This window comes from Vidua chalybeata, chromosome 23 (genome assembly GCF_026979565.1).
Source record: "Vidua chalybeata isolate OUT-0048 chromosome 23, bVidCha1 merged haplotype, whole genome shotgun sequence".
Lineage (NCBI taxonomy): Eukaryota > Metazoa > Chordata > Aves > Passeriformes > Viduidae > Vidua > Vidua chalybeata.
In genome coordinates, this window is record NC_071552.1 from 123,400 (window position 1) to 142,863 (window position 19,464).

Here is a 19,464-nt window from a genome sequence, read left to right on the forward strand (position 1 = left end):
GGACATGCATGCAGCTAAGCAATGCTGCAGCAGCCCTCCTTGCAGGAACTAGTTGCCTTGCCAGAGTCTCATGCTCACACTGGGAAAATTCCCCTTGAAACTCTGCACAGGCATTAGCAATGACTGTGATGCAGCTCTGTATCACACTGTGTATTCTGGAAGGCCATCACAAACCCTTGGTCCAACACACAACCCTGGTAACTACACTCTAACCCTAATCCTGTTGTTTTTATTTCTTGGGGAAGCAGGAGGGAAGGAGAGTAAACCACATGTTGATGGAAACTGAGGTATTGTCAGTTTGCTCACATCTGCTATATACTTCGCATGACACCCCCACAATGCACCCTAGAAGCTTCCCTGTGCACAGGCTGAGAAATTTCCCAGCACACAAGGAAGGGGGTTGCTGTGGTCTGCTCCTCCCATTTGGACCACGCAGGCCAGATGCTGTGCACAGATTTCTTCTGCCACCCAGGGACAGGAAGCACCAGCTCCAGACCAAACCCCAGGTGTCTAAATAGTACTGCAAGAGCTCAGCAGCGCTACACATGCTGCTCCTGGCTTGCTGAAGGTGAGCCTGGAGATGCTACTAGCAAAAGCCAAGTGCTTGCCCTGCCAGGGCAAATCACTGCACCCTTGCAAAGAAAGCAGAGTGAAGCACATTTGGCAGACCCATAATCCCCAAAAGATTGCGACTGCCACAAGGCGCAGGCTGCAGCTTATCATGCACCGTGAGCGAGTCCTGTGCTTGCAGAAAGGGTCTTCTCTGCAAAGGGGTCTTCTTGGCACCTGCCTCCCTGTCAGCTGAGCCAGGGGCTGCTGGCATGCTATGCAAACAGCGCTGTGGCACAGCTCGTCCAAGCATTCTTCCTTAGTTATGCACAATTTGGCCTATCATTGCTTCCCAGTTAGGAGCTGTTAGTTGCTCCCTCCTCCTCCACCTCCGCCCCATACACCTCGGTGAGGGCTCTGCTCTAGCCTGGAGGAAGATGGTGAGCTACGGCGCTGATTAATTTTCACAGCACATAAGGGAGTTGCTAGCCCTTTAAGTGTCAGCCAGTCTCGCTTGCTCGCTCTTGTTCTCCAGAGACCTATTAATAGCAGCTGGAAAGATCACATCACTCTCTGGATATTTATACCCCTCATTCCACACCAGGAGAGATTTATGTCAGAGCTGCTGTCCCAGTGCCTGCCCAATTGCTCTGTCAAACCACTTGCAGGGGGAGGGGAGCTGAGCAGGGAAGGAGACACAGAGAGGGCAAGCAGGGAGGAGGAGTAGGTCCATATGGCACAAGCTGCAGCATTAAGCACACATGCTGCCTGCAGTTGCTGGCTGGCCAGCCACAGGGAGCCTTCAGCCCCACTGGAAGAGGTTGCTGCCAGACAGCATTCCAGAAAGCAAGCCCTGCAGCAGCTCCTGCTGCTGGTGGCCCAGAGGCCCTCCCCCACCTCCGCTCTGCCGCACTCACAATCCCTGCAACACTCTGCACCACAGTCCTGAGGGCCACAAACCCACAAACCCACTGACGCCATTGCGTGGCTACACCCGCTGAGGGCCTGCTTCCATTTCAATGGCAGGTTGGGAGATCCAGGTCTGCCTGTGGCACGTCTGCACGGGCATGATACTGTGTTTGTAACAGATCCCAAAACGCTTCACTGAAAATGTGAATGCTCAGCAGAACCACAGCACAATCCTAGTACAGCCCAGCACAGTGAATACTTCAGGGAGGGAGGAAGAAGTCTGGGGCCCTGAAAAGCCCACACCTTCAGAGTCCAGAGATACACCTCCTGTCCCTCTGGTTCTCAGATGAGACTGCATGGAACACACACCTCGATCCCAAAGGACCTGGCAGTTGCCATGACAAAACCTTCAGGCACTGCCTGCAGCGTGGATCAGCCTCATCAGCTGTGAGGTTCCTCCAGAATGTAACATTTGGGGGGCTCCTACCTTCTTTCTCTATTTTGGACTAGGCTGCTGCTCCAGGGAGGTCATTCAAAACCTTGCCTGAGGCAGGATGGAAAGCTACCCCCTCCGGGCTGACAGAGGGACCTGGCTAAACTTTGGAAAGCCTTCCTCTTCTAGTGGGATAACACTTCTAGAGGGATAACACTTGCCTCACAATTCCTAATGGGACAAATGCCAGAAGCAGCTGCCTGAAGATTCTGCTCTGCTTTCAGGAGTAGCAACAGCTGGATTCTGTTGCAGATGGATAGCAGGGATCCGCCTCAGCCTCTCATCTGTCTGGCCGCAGCATGACAATAGGCATCTCGACTTCTGCAAGCTCCTTCCACATACCGTGAGATTCAAACTAGATTTCAGCAGGCATGCCATACATCTGGGCCATGGAAGATAATTAACTAGAAAGTAGATACAGTGACACCAGGAGACAAACAATTCAAAACATCTTGGAAAGAACATTACAAAAAGAAGACTGTACAGAAATCTGTCTTTCTCAGCAATTTAGCAACACACCCACTCCAGCCTGGTAGTTTAAAGACAATAGCAAACTTAATTCCCAGTGGTTAAAACAAGGAGACAAGAGATTCCTGGTTTCTGCCCCTGGCTACTATCAATCCCAAGCAAGATGCTTAGGTTTTGGGTGCCTTGATCCCACCATCATTACACAGGGAGACAACCCAGCCAACCTCATGCAGGGAGGGAGGCTTTCAAGGCACAACAAGTATCTGTTGAACAAAGGGCTACATCCAAATGCAGAGAGTGTTTGCACCTGAAAAGCCACAGCTTTAAATCAAAGGCTGGGACCTTAGCAGACAAGAAATCTTGAAACAAAATAACAAAAACTGCTTTCAGGAAGTCTCCTCCAGTACAGTCTGAACAGCCTCAAAGGGAGAGAAGTAAGCTCTGGGCAGGAGAGACCAGGCTAACATATTTGCAATCTGGGAATTGCTAGCTGATAGTTGAAGAAACCTGAAACCCCTGCTGCATTCCCGGAAGACTTTCTGATGAATCATGCTCCAGCTCTCTCCAAAGGACGATAACATGGATTCCCAGCACAGCTGCAAAGATGAGGAGCCCACACCTGCCACCAGCCTTGCAGCTTCCACATCTGGGAGCTGGCTGGCACTGCTGCTGTGCTATCCCTCTTGGAAGAAGGCACAAGAGAGGAAGCCAGGACAACAGAGCCACAATGATTCAAAAAGGAAGGCGCTTCACCACACCTCCCTTCCACTGGATGCTGGGAAAAGCTCTTGTGAAACCCAGATGACTACCAAGTTGTGCATACACAGTGGATACCAGAACCCAGGCCTCCTGAGCTGTGCTGTGTGTTCCACAGCTCACAAAACCCAACATACAAAATGGGTTGTGACATGGTGATGCAACACGCAGAAAGTCATCAAACCCTTCTCTGCCAGCCTGTCCAGGAAGTAACAAGACCAGGTTACCATTGCAAACACCCTCTAAGCACATAACCTATGCTGATAACCACCCAATCACTCACTACAAGATGCAATCTTGGACAATCCACTCCAAATCCTGTGGACACCACCACAAACTCATGCTGAACACCTTGGTTTTTGAAATGAGAGGTCCTAAGCAAGCTGAAGGGCTTCTCGAAGAAAGACATTAGGCAGCAGGAGAGACTCCAGAAATCCGCTGCTCCTTCCTGAGATACCGTGCATTCCAAATCTGGATGACATTCCCCAGCACCCGACCCAAGACCTAGATCCTAGATTACCAGTCCTCCCGGGGTTAACAGCAGAACTTCCAAAAAAAATACCATACTATGTCAATAAAGTCAGTGTATTTCATGAAGGGAAAGACTACAACAAACTTTCCAGAAGTGAGATTTCTGAGGTATGAGACCTTTGAATGATTTATCATTTGAGAGAAGACCAGAATCAGAACCTTGAGCTTTCCCATGCAAAAATCATGTTTTAAAACAATCATTTTCACAAGATCATTCAACAGGTTTTGAGTCTGTTCCAGCAAGAAACAAACCCCCCAAAACCAGTAGTGAAACAGCACTGCTGTCAGCCAACTCCAGCCAAGAGTCAGGGATGGGTTCAACACCCAGATGAGCCCTGAAACCAACCTGAGCCCAGCAAGCACAGCTTTGAGACAATCCACTATACAGCACCCCATGACTACAGCACCATCCCCTGACCCCAGTATGGGAACACTCGCCTGAGAGTGTTCATCACCAGCGACAGCAGCTTTAACCCAGGCTGCTGCTGCTAAAGGCATTCTCATTTAAGCTTTGCTTCAGCCAGATAGACTCAGGGACACTTGAAGACAGGGAGTTCTACTGGGCAACTCTCCTGACCAGGATCATCTGTTTTGAATGTGTCATGAAATCATCTTGCCCTTATATCATCAGACTGATAAACTGGAGAAGCCCCGTTTCACTCATACTTATTTCTTGGATCCTTCTCATGCCCTTTTAAATGGCAGAGAAGGTGGTGCCTTCAACAGGTGTATGGGAGGGTTCTAAAAGACCTGCAGAGAGAATCTAGTGCTCTTTTGAATCCTGGCAGTTCTTGGAGTCGTTTCGGCAGGCCCTGCTGATCTCCTGTCATTTGGAGCTGTCTTGAGAAAGATGAATTTCTATGGGGCTACTTGTCCACAAGTTTCAAAGGTCTTTAGTAGAACAAAACCTCAGATTCATGTTCCCCTCCATCTAGGATCACACATCCCATGTAACATGGGTGGAACCTGAGGCTCAGAGACAGCAAGGTGAATCGGGAATGCCATTTGCTTTCTGACCTCTGTCCTGTAACAGCTTCAGCCCAATCAGGGTTAGAAGACCTCTTCTAGCCCTTACTTGTCCCCCTAGTTCAACAGTTTCTCCCACTCTTCTCCTCCTTACTGCAGCACCAGCCAGAGCCTGGTTTCCTATCCTGTGCTGAGGGAGTTTCCAGGTCTAACACTAAACTTGTAGATCCTTCTAGCTTCCCAGTTCAACTGGTGTATTCCCTACAGAAACCCTGCATGTGCCAGACATTACTCGACAGTCACATGTGGCTCCCTTGGGATGATAACAAGGAATTGCTTGATACAATGGCTAGTGCATCTTGCTAGGGATGGGTCAGTGAGAGACCTGCAGGAAGCTGCAGGTGCCCCACATGAAGGCCACTACAGCTACCTGTATGCTGCAGCTTGGCAGACTGCAGTCGAGTAACAGAATCCAGTAGGTCAGGAAGCAAAGCCAGAAATCTCTTCCAAAGGTACTGCTGCTGCTCAGGGAGCTTCAATTTCCTCTGAGGCAGGATCATCCTGCAGTATATGAAACCTGGCCAGGAACATGGGCTGCTGTGACAGCTGGACACCCCCGTGCAGCCTTTGGCAGTGCTGGGATGCACAAAGACAAGCTCATCTGTACATGAATGGAGCGGTTTCCCTGAGAAAACCCTTCTGGCAGATAACACCACAGGCTGCAAAGCAAGGCCACAACACAGACCTCCCTGGACATTTGCTACAAGGGATGAAGAGACCTCCTCAGGCCATTTCCACTGTGTTTGTGCACTGGGGTTACTGGGACTGGGCAAGTAATGCTAAAAAAGCCTAGCTAGTGAGCTGTGCCTCACACTGGCTCAGCTATACCAGCTCTCTTGAGCAGTAGGGCTCACAGCTGAGACCTTAAACCCCCACCTTTTCCACAAGAATTGCAAGGGAGACAAGTCTTGCCTAAGGTCACACGTCAGGTAAATAGCTGATGTAGCTGAGCCTATGAGGACAGTCTTTCACCTACATCTAGGATTCAGTAACCGCTTTAGAATCCTTTGGCAATAACAAAAGAAGTCTGCAATGCTAGCAGTGTTCAGGATTGGAACCCAGCAATGCCAGAACTTCCCAAGGAGCTTCCAAGCTTTAACACAACAGTTTCTGCTCTTCTTTCCACAAGAAAGTCTCTTTTGCAGGGCTCTGTGACAGACTAGCCATCATCAGCAGGGCCATCACACTGGCAGCCTTCCCTGCCCCGTCTCCAAGCCAGACACACAAGGGTTCCTCAGCACTGCAGGGTCTGTTGCCTATGGCCGGTCCAGCTTTATGCCAGCTGTCCAGAAGCATGAGATTTTCTGGGTGCCCAACCTCTGGGCCCGAGGTGGAGCCTGTGGGACGAAGCCACTAGGTGTCACCGTCACCCAGGGCATCCACAGCCCGGCCGGGGCTGAGCACGGGCCAGCTCGCTGCACCTCCTGCCAGCGCAGCGGTGCTGGGGCTGGGGCACGCTGTGTGCCCTCGGACCCCAGGCTGTGTGCCCTCCGACCAGGCTTCCTCGGCACCCCAGCCCTCACAGCAGGGCAGTGTGCGGAGGATTGTGCTGGGGAGCAGAGCCATGCACCACATCCCTGCAGCACATGCTTACTACACTCTTTCAGATTAAAGCAGCATGGAGATGCCTGTTGCACACTGCGAGAGAGGGCTGGACATTCACCTTGCAGAAAATCTCCCTGAAACATTAGCTCTCCCTTTTTAGCAAGCTCAGATCACTTTCCAGCCTGAAGAACGGGCACAGTCTTTGCCGCCAGGTCCATCCCAGCAGGAAACCCTTGTGGCAGGGACTCCCCTACACATCTCTCAGCGCCATGTACCCCAGCTGCACCCTGCTGCACGACCAGCAGCGCAACAAGTTTGTTTGCCTTTGAGGAGGCTCATGGCAGAGAACTGGGGAAGAGTTCAACTCTTCCTATGCCCAATCCTGGCACTAAATACAACATACAAAGGATACACCTGTACAAAAGGAAGAGGTTGGAACATCTGCAGGCCTGCAAATTGCCTGGATTGCAGCACCGTGTCTGTGCAACTGGGCACACACATGTATGTACCCCAGCACACCTGGGGAGAGGGAGCTGACAGAGAAATGCAGGAAAGAGCGGGAAGCAGGGTGGCTGCCCCAACACCTTGCTCCCGCACTGCCCTCTGCCAGCCCGGACTGTACAAGAGATGCAGTGAGCTGCTGAGCGCTCCCCCAAGATTATAAATACCAGGCCCAGCAGCAGCAAATGCTGGGCTCTATAATTAAACCATGGCTGAGGTCACTTCCTTTTCCCAGCAGCTCCCTCCAACCCCCACCCCCTTGCCTCGTATTTGCATGCCATCATGACTAAGGCACATCGGGTGTAAGGTCACAGGGGAAGCAGCTATGCAACTACCTCGCAGGAAATTCCACCCTGGGAAACCTTTCACCTTCACCAGTGCAGAGAGGATCAGCACAGGCAGCTGATCTTGCAGCTGAGTGGTGGCAGCTGCCTGCAAGCAGTACTGGGACTACAATGTTGGGCTGAAAAGGGAGGGAGAGACCTCGAGGAGAGGGGAGCCACTGCTTCCCCTCTAGCTTTACCATCAGAGCCTGGGCTAGCACTGATCTGGAGAGGTTTCCCCACTCTGCACCCCAAGACAGCAGCTGCTCTATCTCCTCACCATGCTTCACCTTTACCCCCAGAAGCCTCCTCCATATGTAAAGCTGAAACTCCCCAGCTTCTGCCACTCAACAGGTGCAAAAAGCAGCACAGCTTTGCCCACAGATCCAGTCCCGAGTCTCAGGGGCTATTCTGCCCTTATGCAAACACACAACTCACAGAGCTCCTCCAGAGACACAGTGATCTAACCCTGGCCAGGCCTCCAACCACCCAAAAGGAAACAGGCAAAAAGAACTAGGAATTGCCCCATCTCACTAACTGCATCCCTCTGGGGAGGCAATAAGCCCTCTGTGGCAGCAGATGTACAGCCACAGATGAAGAGAAAGGCCCAGAGGCAGCCTACCCTGGGGCTCCCCCCACAGAGCCCCTCTTCCCCACCAGGAGAGAGAGATCTTGTTAACTTATGACTGGGACTGGCCAAGTGGGCAAGGGCTTCTGACATTCCTCCGGCTCTGAGGTTTGCAGGAGGCTTTGGGGTTTGCAGTGGTCCTTGTGGCCAGAGGCCAAGTGCCCAGACTCAACCAGATCAAGCTCTGAAGCAGCATTGTTTGCACTAGGTATGGTAGCTGGGGTCATCAAGTGCTCACAACTCAGCCCTTGGCTCTCCACAGCTAATTCTAGTTCTGTCCTTATTTAAGAAACAGAACATATTAAGAGAAGTTATTGCAACAACAAAGACCAGGGTACAATGGAGGGGAGAAGAGTGCAAAGGCTACTGAGTGGGAGGAAATAAGAGATCTTTTGGAAGCAGGACGGCCGTTTAAGTAATGATATAAACAAGTTAGCATCGGGTTGGTGACTTTCACAAGGTATCTATTAGGTTTCAAAGTCCTCAGGTGTTTGGATTACCGAGCCAATTCTCCAGTCTCTGAGCTAGCATGAGCTATATCGAGGTCAACATCTCTGAAGACTGACATCCAGAAAGTTTCCTGTACGGAGTCTTAGCATGCTATTCAAATGCCTCTTCCTCTCCCTCGTCCCACGGATTCTGGAGAGGAAGTTTGTGACAGAGCAAGGGTGCCGAGGCAGCCCTATAACCTCTGGAATCAGCTGATCAGGAAACACACATAGCAGAAAGCGGTGGGGAAGCACAACTACTATCGAAAGACGACGGTGCAGAGCCAGCGATCAGAGTGGGACACGATCGTCCAGCTCCTTTGGCCAGCGACAGGGTACTTGTTGTCCTCTTCAGCACACGGATATTGTGCTTTGGCTCCGAGCCTGCACCCACTGCGAGGCACGCCTGTGCCCTCCAAGACTCTGTCTCCACAACAACAGGAACCAGAAGCCACAGCAGACCCTGTGCAGCTCATTGGCCCGAGATCACATTACAGGACAGGAAGGAAGAAGGCACTTTGATCAGTCTGGAATTGCTTTAAACAGGTTCCACACCGATATCTCAGCCACTGGAATTAACCCCCAACACCCTAAATGTCCCATTCCTAAAGACATGTCCTGCTCCAGCTTTCACATCGGGGCCCAAGCAACCCAGCCACTGGCGGCTGCTCCCAAGGAAAGGTCATGGCAGAAAGCAGCCTAGAAGAAGGCGGAGAGCCTCCCTATGCCTTGTCAGAGGAAATCAAGGCTCAACGGGGCCCTACCTCTCTGGTGTATGTCTTTAGCACAGACACATGCTACGTGTCCTCAAAACAGCAGCAAGAGGCAATTTTAGAGGCAGCTGGCAGAGACAGGCTGGTGCTCCCCTGCAGCTCCCCTCCTCACACTCAAGGGCAGTGGGAGCTCCTCCACCTGCCTATAGGACCTCCTGCCCCATGTATGCCCATCCTGCAGCCTGCTCCTAGCAGGCAGAGGGTTAACGATGCCCAGGGAGCTGCAGGAAGCCGCTTCCTTGCCCTCTCAGGAACAATGGGGCCATTGTAGGAGGCCGGGCAAGTGTGGGCAGATCCCAGGACTGGCAGTTACCCAACTGGGCACGTTGTTCCTGCCAGGTTCTCTCTCTGCCTCCTCAGGTAGGAGGAGAGCGGGTGGCTGCCAGCCCTTCCTGTGGGCCCTGGAAGAACACTGGCCACTCCAGCCACAGGAACACCACGTCAGCGTGCCCCGTGGCCCCGTCAAGCAACCTCGCTCCTACCAATATGTCTGGGTACAAAACGAAGTCAGACAGCCAGAAACACAAAGCTGCCAGATGCCACCATGCAGCAGACCAGACTGTGAGCTGGCTGAGTGCTGCCAGCACTGCCAGCTTCACACCTGGGTAACCAGCAGGATCAGCTGTGCTTTCGGGATATGGGGGGGGGGGGGGGGGGGGGGGCATTGCTGCAGGAGCCAAAACCAGTTTTTCTCACCATAAAGTCACATTTTGACTGTGGGTGCAAGTGCTGACCTGGGACCAAGAGCTTCTGGGAAAACTGAGAACTCCTCCATGTGACACACAGGCGAGCAGTGAGAACACAGCTGGGGGTGGGGGGGGGGGACTACAGTGACTCCTTTCCAAGCCCCCGCAGTCTGAAAGCAGAACGAGTAAGCAAGGAAGCAAGCAGCTCCAATATACTCCCCCTCCCTACAGATCTGCATCTCCCATGCCCAGCACATCAGTGTACAGAAAACTCGGGGATGCTCTGGATTCACACCCTCAAAGCACAGAGCTGATCCTCAAGGCAAGACGAGCACTCTATGTCACACTCCCAGACTTTCCAGCAGAGCTTCATGCCCCCTTGGGCATGGAATCAGGGTATACAACAACAAACCCAGCTCACTGAGGCATACACTGAGCATCTGTATGAAACCTTTGGCCAAGCACCTGACTCTGGACAAATAGCCTGACTCAGGGCTGCTGCATGCCGCTTCTAACATAGGAAACGCCTCTGGCTGGTTCACAGGAGACGCAGTGCAAAGACAAGTGGAAAACAGCCCTAAAAGACTCAGCACTGCCTCCCTGGAATCTCCATGCTAGGCACAAGCTGGCAGGCAGAGAGCAGCTCCAAATATCTGCTGAAATATTAGCTGAAGTCCCAACAGAGGAAAGGTGCAGCCCAGGTGCATGCCATGTGTGCCACTGTGCACAACCACCACAGCTCAAACCCTACAGGATCAAATGCCTGTGATCAGTTATGAGGGAGGAACATCCTTTTCCACTTGATGCTGCAGCTGCTTCCCCCATCTCACAGCTAGACTCAATCTTCCAATTTTTAGGAGCACAAATACAGGCCATCGTTCTCGGACCTGGCAGCACCAACTCTGCCAGCAGCAACCACCTCTGGTTTTTTAATCCAGTCTCAGTGCCCTGCACTACCTCCAGGAGTGCCACTGCTCCCTAATTTTGCCAGAGGCGCACTGAAAAGCAGCTACCAGGTACAGCTACCCAGGTCTGCACCCCAGTTCATGCTTTCAGAGCCAGTGTCTTCTTCCCTGCAACTCTCAGATAACTACTCTGTCAGTTCTTTACATGTCCCACCCGAGGGCATGGCTTTCTTCCTTCCCCCTAGATCACTTTCTCCCATGTCTGATACTCAGCTCTATGAAGGCCACTTCAAGACATTCCAGACAAGTTAAATACAACTACCTCAGACCCCAAAAGGGAGGCTAGATGCTCTCGAAGAAAGGACTGCAAATAGAGCTGTCACTGCAAACCTGCCATGCACCTCACTTGGCAGCCAGTTCTGTTCAACAAAGCAGCACAACCCCCAGATGGGTTTTGCTCTTCCCTAAATGCTCAAGCACAAGAGTCCAAGATGAGGGCAGGTAAAAACATTTGATGATCTGACAGGGCAGGGTTTAATCTGTATCTCTTTAAAAGATGGCATGCCTGAAAGAAAACACAGTATCTGCTTCCAACAAAGAAAAGGAAGAATCTGGATAACCTTTTGCTAAAAGAGAAAAGAAACAAAAAAAAAAAAAAAATCAGGGCAAGAGGGACAAAACAATCTTTGTCCTCATTTTGTTGGTCACGCAGGCACAGGGCAGCTGCAGTACCCGCTGCCCCAGCTTGGTCAGCAAATAATAACCACAACCAGCCCATTTTCACTGAGGCTTAGAGAAACCAGGCTCCATGGTCTAGGGAAAGCTGCATCCTCTGAGAAAGAGGTAGAGCATAGACGGGATTTACAGACTACACTGATAATCGGCTCACAGAAACCAGATAGAACAGCACACCCTCAGAGGTCATCACTCAGCTCTACCATGTTTGCTCCAGATGCTGTCCCTTTAAACATGGCTCCAGAGACCACACAAGGGTTAAATCTGCCTATAAATATCTGTTCTCAGCAGGGCTGCTGCTCTGAACCCTCCAGCCATCTGTTCTAGCTTTCCCCCATCTAAGACTCTAACATCTGAAACACGCTTACAATTCTTAGGAGTGCTCCCAAAAATAGACCAGTGCCATGGCTTAGCTCCGTTGCCAGTGTCTGTGAGCACAGGAGCATGTATACTGGTGCCTGTGCCAGCACAAGCCCAGAGTCATGCAAATATGAACATGTCTGCCTCTATGACAGCGAGCAGGCCTGCACCAGCATGGCTCTGTTTGCATCCGTGCTGGCGTGGGTGTGCCTGCTTAACTGCAAATTCATGTGAATCCACACAAGCATGTTCATGCTGGCGTGAACCTGTATCTGCACACGTGTGCGTGTCAGTACCAGCGCGTGGGCGTGAGAGAAGGTGGAAGCCTCTCTGTTGGTGGATATGATGGAAGTCCTGTCGTGCCTTCTTCCTCGGCGGACAGCAGTGCTGCAGGACACAGCCAGGCACGGCTCCTCCTGCAGCCCAGCCCTGCTTGGCCTCAGCAAGAAGTCCCGCTGCATCCAGGCCCTGGCACTCCAATCTAGACAGGGAGCCTACCCTACAGCACAGTAGGGAACAGAGGACATCAGTTCTCTTGTTCATTGCTTGGCTCAGCAAATTCAGCAGTCCCACCTCTGGGCACCAGAACCTCACTGTGAAAGCAAGTGAAGCCTGATATGTGTGAGGCCCAGGACACATCATCACCCTACTCACATCCAGCTGCAGCTTGCAGGCTTTTCTCAAACACTCCAGAGAGAGTACGGGCAAGGTTGCAGATATAACAGCTTTGGAGAAGAGTGGGCTCCAAGTCTCTCATAGCTCTTTCCAAACATCCCACACATTAGCGGGTTCACCCTTCTGACTGCCAAGTCCATTAGCCTCACTCCACATGGGCAAATCCAGGAGACAACAATCATCTTCATGGTCAAATGCAAAACAGGAAATGAGCTGTCAGCTCCCAGATCTGGACATACCATCCAGGAGCAGACAGACCATTCTCCTGAGCATCCTCAGGACACGGCACTGCCCACCTGCTCTATGCCAAACAAAGCTCATTCTCAAACACCCATTATTCACTGGAGACCATCACAAAGCTCAGCCCTGGCTGCTGGCCCTGCTGACACCACATCATAGGATGATGTCCATGCACAGCCCCAGGGAGGGGACATGCAGCGCCCATCCTCTACATAGTTACAACAGCCCGAGGATGAGATAGCAGCTACATTTTCATCTCTAACTACTTCCACAAGACTGACTTTCCCTTGCAGACCAAGTAAAACTACAGACAAAGCTCCAAACACACAGTGCCTGGCTGTGCAGGATGGGGCTTTTTCGGAGTGCTCCAGTTCTACCAGCCCCTATACCCCATGGTGATCTGATGGCAAACACCTGCCACAACACAGCACACGTGGTGCTAAGCCTCCTTGTCCAGCACATGCACACACAGACCCCGCGGGCGGGTAACACTGTGGGGGGCTCCCTCAAAACTGTCCCTATAGGGATGGGCCAGTGGAAGGGACCAAGTCCACTGAAGTGTCATTTGCCTTTTTCTAGAGTGCATTCAAAAGGGCACCTGACAAGTAGGAAGGTCGGAAGGCAGAAAGTACATACCACTACAGTTTTGCTCAGGGTTTGCCAAGCTGCCCATTGCCTTTCACCCCTCTGATGTACTGGAGATAGCCACCTAGCTTCAAGAACTATAAGCAAGACTTCCAGTGAAGCCTAAAATGTAGGTACTCCTTCAACTCAGGTGACAACAGAAATGGAAAAGAGCTTGATATTCCAGCTCTTCATTTCAGGATTTGGCAGGGAGATGACCTAGGAAACAGCCTCAGCAGACTGAGTCAATACAGCTGTACTCTGAGAGAGGAAAAAAAACCCCATTGATTCAGGTATTGATTTGCTGCAGGAGTTTGTGTCTGTTTAGAAGTTTGCCCATGGGTCAGACCTTGTTACAAGCATCTTTCCTGGTGATGAGGTTAGAAACAGACTGTGCCAAACTCCAGTCACCTGCCTGGGGAGCAAAATGCAAGCAAGCCTGGAAGTTAAGTAGTCCCTCAGGGACACTTCCCTCCTCCACTCCCTCAAATTTAAAGACCATGTTGGCTGGAGGAACACCACAAACAGCTGTAAGACAGCACCAGCATTTTGAGGAGTCCAGCTTGGGTGTAAACAGAGGGGCTGAAGGTCAGGCAGTTTATCAGAAGTTTCAGTTCATGAGATGGAAAGGATTTAAACAGCAGATCTATTTCAGGATTATTTTCCCCACCCCTATCTGTCAGAAAGAGCAGTGGGATTTCGAGATCCCCACAGGTTTGCAATTCAACCAGGCAAGGACTGAAAAATGAACCAAAACTGAACTGACAAGTCTTGCTTCCTTCCCTCTGGCAAAACCAAAAGCACACAGGTTAAGTACCAGGATCAAGTAGACATCCACTAACAATTGTCCACTAACAGAGACAATTGCCAAAAGCACTGCACACAAAAAGTTCCTGTACGGGGTCAGGTCCCCAGTGTGCTCCATGTTTGGTGGAAAACAATGGTATCCACTTCAGTACCTGGCCACAAGTCAGCAAACTGCAGGCCACTATATTCTTTTCCAAACCATTCCTCCTCTTCTTCTGCCTTGCATGGTTGCTGAGTGAATGACCACAAATAAGTTTAAGGAAAAAGGGTAGCTCTGTCAAGCACAGTGATTCCATCAGAGACACACTCAGGTATAGCTAAAGAGCTCTCCTCTTCCCACACCTCATCAAGCCTATGGCCATAAGCTCTTAAGAGATGGGAAAGGAAAGAGAAGTGATGACAGGCTGAGGACTAGGCACTAGGCAGGAGATACATCCCCAGTATCCTCCTGACCTCAAAGCTCCCCTTACCGCTCAGCAAGTATGCAGCATCCATTACCCTCTACTAATTTCCAGTCCCACAAACCTCTGCCAACACCAGGTCCCAGCATCACTTCTTGCTTTTCCTCACCTCGTCTGAGTTGCAGCCATAATTCCTGTATGAACTGCAGATGTCTGCCCACTGCAGCACTTTCACAGACACCTCCAGCTTAATCATACAGTGGACCATCAGAGATGGCCACCAGCCATCAGAGAAGAGGTGGGGGCACAACTACATGTGCAGAGACATACATCTTGGGGAATAAGAGAGGTATCGTTCCCCTCATGTCTATGTCCCCCATGTGACATGTGGCAAAGATGCTCATCCTTACCAGCAACTTGTGGGTACCTTTCCCCACTGTGTTCTTAAGCTTTTGTCCATCTTTCAGTTCCCTTCATTTCAACAGAGCAAAATGTTGTGAAGGATTTACTTTGCCTTTTAACATTTCTTAGCTCATCACATCCTTGCTAAAATAAAAAAGTGTATATCAGTTTCTCCCCTTTCCCACTTTTGCTGCCTTGCAAGTATGTCCCATGATTAAGTTGTGATGTATGACAGAGGAAGAAGCAAACTAGTTCAGACCAATGTGGGTATCCTCAGCTACTGCGAGGCTCACAGCAGGCAGCCAGCTGCTTACTCTCATGCAGCCCCTTGCTGAAGTACACAGAAGCCAGTCAGACTGGAAATTTGCTGCATTGTATGCATTTGAAATAACAAAAATCAACATAGAAATTAAGAAAATCTGTCTCTGAAGCCAACTGGACTATCTGCATCTGAAAACTTCTTGCTGGAGGAGCCTCCTTTATTTACAGCTAATTTTTATTTCTGTGGGGTGCCACATGCTCCGGCATCCAGTGATGCGCTGTAAGCTGGGACACACACTGAGATTCCATGACTTGTCACGATCTGTCACGCAGTTCAGGCTGGAACTAAGGCTTGCCACAAGGAAGGAGGGAAGGAGCAGAGCAAGTACTCAGATCACACCTGCTTCACCCCCCTGCACCATCTCCTCTCCACCCTGAGAATGGGTAACAAGGCTGCCCACATATGGGGCTACAGAATTTGGATGCTCAGGAATTAAAGATGTTGATGGCCAAACCACAGGCCACAGCAAGAAAACCACCCCTTGTGCTCCCATTCTCAGGATACATCGTGAGCAGCCCAACAGCACGAGGTGCTCAAAACCTGGCCAGCTGCCCATGCAGACTGCCACCAGAGAGCAGCCCAACACCCCTGGCTCCCCCTTGGCAAAAGAGCATCTTGCCCCTCTACAAGATGTTGGCTGCTCACACAGGAGCATTATTGGCTCCCATCTTCCCAGTGGAAGAGACGGCTTCAGGGCACATTTCAACCAGACCATCCCTACACCAACAGCAGCCAGGAAAACACTCAGGAACCTCACATAGCTTCCTGCCCCCTGAAAGCCAGCCCATGGCCAGCATAGCTTCTGGGTGTCAGGGTCCAAAGGAGACTTGACTCTTAGCTCCCATCCTCCCAGGCCTGGCCTGCATGGCCTTGGGCAAGGCACTTCACCTCTCTATCTAATTGCCTGTACCACAGCAGATGCTGCCATCAGCCTGCAAAGGCCTGAACGCAGCAGGGAGCTCCCTCTCCTCCCAGGCAGCATCGCTGTGAGCAGAAGCAAGAAGGCAAAGCCAGGCCACCCTCCTGTACCTTCTCTCCCTAGGCTGATTCTGAAAATAAAAACCAGCTTCCATTTGTCCCAGCCCCAAGAGAGAAGGAGGCAGAAAGAGGTTTGTTGTAAATACATGAAACTGTCGCTAAGTGAAGGAGAAAAAAAATCCGGGGGGGGGGGGTGGAACAAGGGAGGGGACAAAACCACATTTTTACTTCTGGTGGCCAGCCAGCTGACTGACTCAGCCAGTTTGGTCGCTTGCCATATAGATTTAAAAACAAAACCAAGCCTCAGAGAGAGAAGGGGGTTCGGATGAATGTGCTTTTTTCTTGTGTTTCGAGAAAATCCTAGACTAGCCCAATATATGTTTAGGAAAATGGCTTCCCTGCCTCATTGTACCCAGGGGTGCAGCACAGAGCAAGGCACAGCACAGGTCTGCCAGTGCCAGTGCAGTGTGAGACTCCCACTAAGGCACTTTTCTCCTGGGTCTCATCACTGGGTCTGAAAAAGAAGTGCAGTGAAAGCCTAAGGCTCCAGGGCGACCCTCAGAGCTGGTGTCCTCCAGCCACTGCAAGGGCTAGGCACTTTGGTGTGGGTCCACAGGCCCATGCCTGATGGGTGGCACGGCCAAGGCTAAGGTGACCTGCTCTATTCAATGTGTCCTACATCTGCTGGGAAGAGAGAGGGCTGTAGAGTCTAGGCTGCCTGCTGCTGCAGCTGCTCTCGGGCTATGGGCTACGGCTGCATTCTGTGGGCACCTCCTCACCTTCCCCTGCTTCTCGCCAGAGGAATGTGCACAGGAGGTGGGAGGAGCAGGGAAGAGGTTGTTTTGAAATACCAGCTCCCATTTTATTTATCTGGATCCCACAGTGCCCATGGCATGGTAGCCACTTTTAAGAGTGTTCTGTTCCCAAAGTACTGTACAAACAAAAACACGTGCTCCCCACACCCTTTGCAGCAGCTCAACACGCTGGCATGTTCAGCACAGCACCAGACAGGCAGTGCTCACTGCTCCATGCCAACTCGGCACTTCCACACAACTGGATGGTCACAAAATCCTATGTGAATAAGCAGTTCTTGGCACTTTCCAGCTGCAGCAGTCATTACAAACACTAGCTGGTGAAGGAAGCCTCATGAGCCTCCCACGCAGTGATCTCCCATAGAAACTGGCTAGCCTCCCTGGCAATTAATCTATCGCTCACTGCAGGGAGTGCAGACAGAGTAAGTTACCTAAGGACCTGATGACAGGTAAGTGCAATCCCTGCTCCTATTCCCATTTCAAGATAGCAGAACTGAGGCAAGGAAAAACCAAGGCCCTGTCCATAGCTACCCCAGCCATCAGCAAGGCCAAGAAGAAAACTTTTGCTCTTTGGTTCCCAGTCTCCAGCATGGACAGTAAGACAATACTGAAGTGTGGTCCATCAGCAGAGGCCCACTGGCCCCATGGGGGCTCAGAAGAGGGGTGCAGATGTGCACCCTGCAAGTGGGGGAAGCAGGTACAAGATTCCCCAGAGATTGCTGCAGCAAGGCACCTGGGAAGGCTGCTGCTGCCTGCACTGGCTCATGCAGAAAGCAGGCAGACAGACACAAGTACAGCAGCCAGACTGGATGGGACCCGCCAGTACAGGGTGAGGGGCATTGTTCATGAACCAGTGGCTGGAGCTCTCCCCAGCCTTCAGCCTCCCCCAGGAAGGCCTGCCTCACTTTATAGAGGTGTTTTGGGCTTGAGGAGGAAAAGCACAGTGTGGGGCTAGGGACAGGGTAGGGGAACAACAGGCAGAGGTTTGCAGTGAGCTAAAAGGGGAGATTTAATAACTGCTGGAAAAAAATGGCTGCTTTATTGCAGGCAGCTTGTAAACCCTGGAGCCTGAAGGTCTGGGAGTAATTTCTCCCTCCCACGTGCTGGGCTCAGTTTGTACTGGGGGTCAGAGGCCAGTGCTTTTCCAAAGCATTCTGGGACAGATGCCAACTGGAGCAGGCTGCTCAACACCACTCCTGCAGCAGGGCCTGGGCTTTGAGCAGCAGGCTGGAGCTACTATTAACCCTTTGCAGGGTGATTTCTCCCTTCCCCCTCTCCTGGCTCCATCCCTCCAGTGCAAAGAAGACAGCTGCTGAAGGCCCACTGGGGCCACCCCAAACGAGTCTGGGCTAGGGAGGCCACTGGTCTCCCAGAAGGGCCAGCTGGTGCTTCAGTGTTGCCCAGGGCCTGTGCTTAGCTCCCTGTGTGCTGGCTCAGCGTGCTCCTGACTCACTAGAGACAGAGTCCTACCTGCGAATCCAATCCAGGAGTTGGACTCCTTGCAGAGGAAAACCAAGACCCCAGAAGAGTGACAGCTGAGCACTTGGGGTAAAATCTTGCACCAGCCTTGGCATGGAGGGAATTATAACCCATAGGAATGTACCCAGCACCACCAGAGAAGGAAGAAGAGCCAGGTACTGCTCTCCTTGAGCCCAGCACCAGTCCCTGCAGTCCATGACCTACACCTGCCATGCCACTTCCTTCTGGGAAGCTTTTGGGCACAAAGTCACAACCAGGGGCACTAACCAAGGCACTCACAGGAGAGAGTGCTCCCATGTGAAGGGTCCTGCTGGACTCTTGGCACTCCTTCCCTCCTCAAAGGAAGGATGTCACCCCCAGCAATCTCCTGGGCCCCGGTGCTCCCTCTGCCTCCAATTATCAGTGCTTTCTTCTCAGGATAACATTGTGCCCAGCTGCCTTCCCCTGCACTCCCTCACTGGTCTCCTGAGGGAGGCAACAATTGGCCTCCACATGGCACCTTCTGCTTTTTCTCAGCATTGGGTAAACACCAGAACCTACCAGTCCTTGCCTCCAGCTGCTGCTGACACCCCTATTCAAATCCCAGTGGGGGCTTAAAGGCTGCCTGCCAGAGCCCTCTAACCTCCTTAGCTGTCTCCTCCTAGGCTCTGGGACAGGGTCTAGATGTCTGGGGGAAGCATGACTTTGCCATGTCACCCCTGAGTTGCAGCAGCTCTGGATCACCTATGCAGGCCAGAGCATGGCTTCCTGCAGCATTTCATCTTCCCTTCTCAGGGATGTGTGTGAGTGTTTCTGGCCTGCAACCCAGCCCTCTGCCCCCACCCAACTGAGTATTTGCCAGCACAAAAAGAAGAGAGCTCAGGTCTGTTTCTCAGTGGCATCTCTCATCTCCCTCTCAAACACACACCTCATCCTTCCCTTGCTTCATTTCCTTTGTGCTCAGCGCCACACCAACAAGGAGAAGGGGCCTGTGGCTACTGCCCAGGCAGACAGCACACCCAAGCACTCAGCTTGGGTCTGGCTGCTGGATCTGCTCCAGGCTCTTTCC

General features: G+C 51.7%; 1 protein-coding gene across 7 annotated transcripts in view; it reads right to left on the bottom strand.

Annotated features, from left to right (window-relative positions):
• BCL9L (BCL9 like) overlaps nt 1-19,464 on the bottom strand; it is a 61,698-nt gene that overhangs the window by 14,732 nt on the left and 27,502 nt on the right. The window lies entirely within an intron of this gene.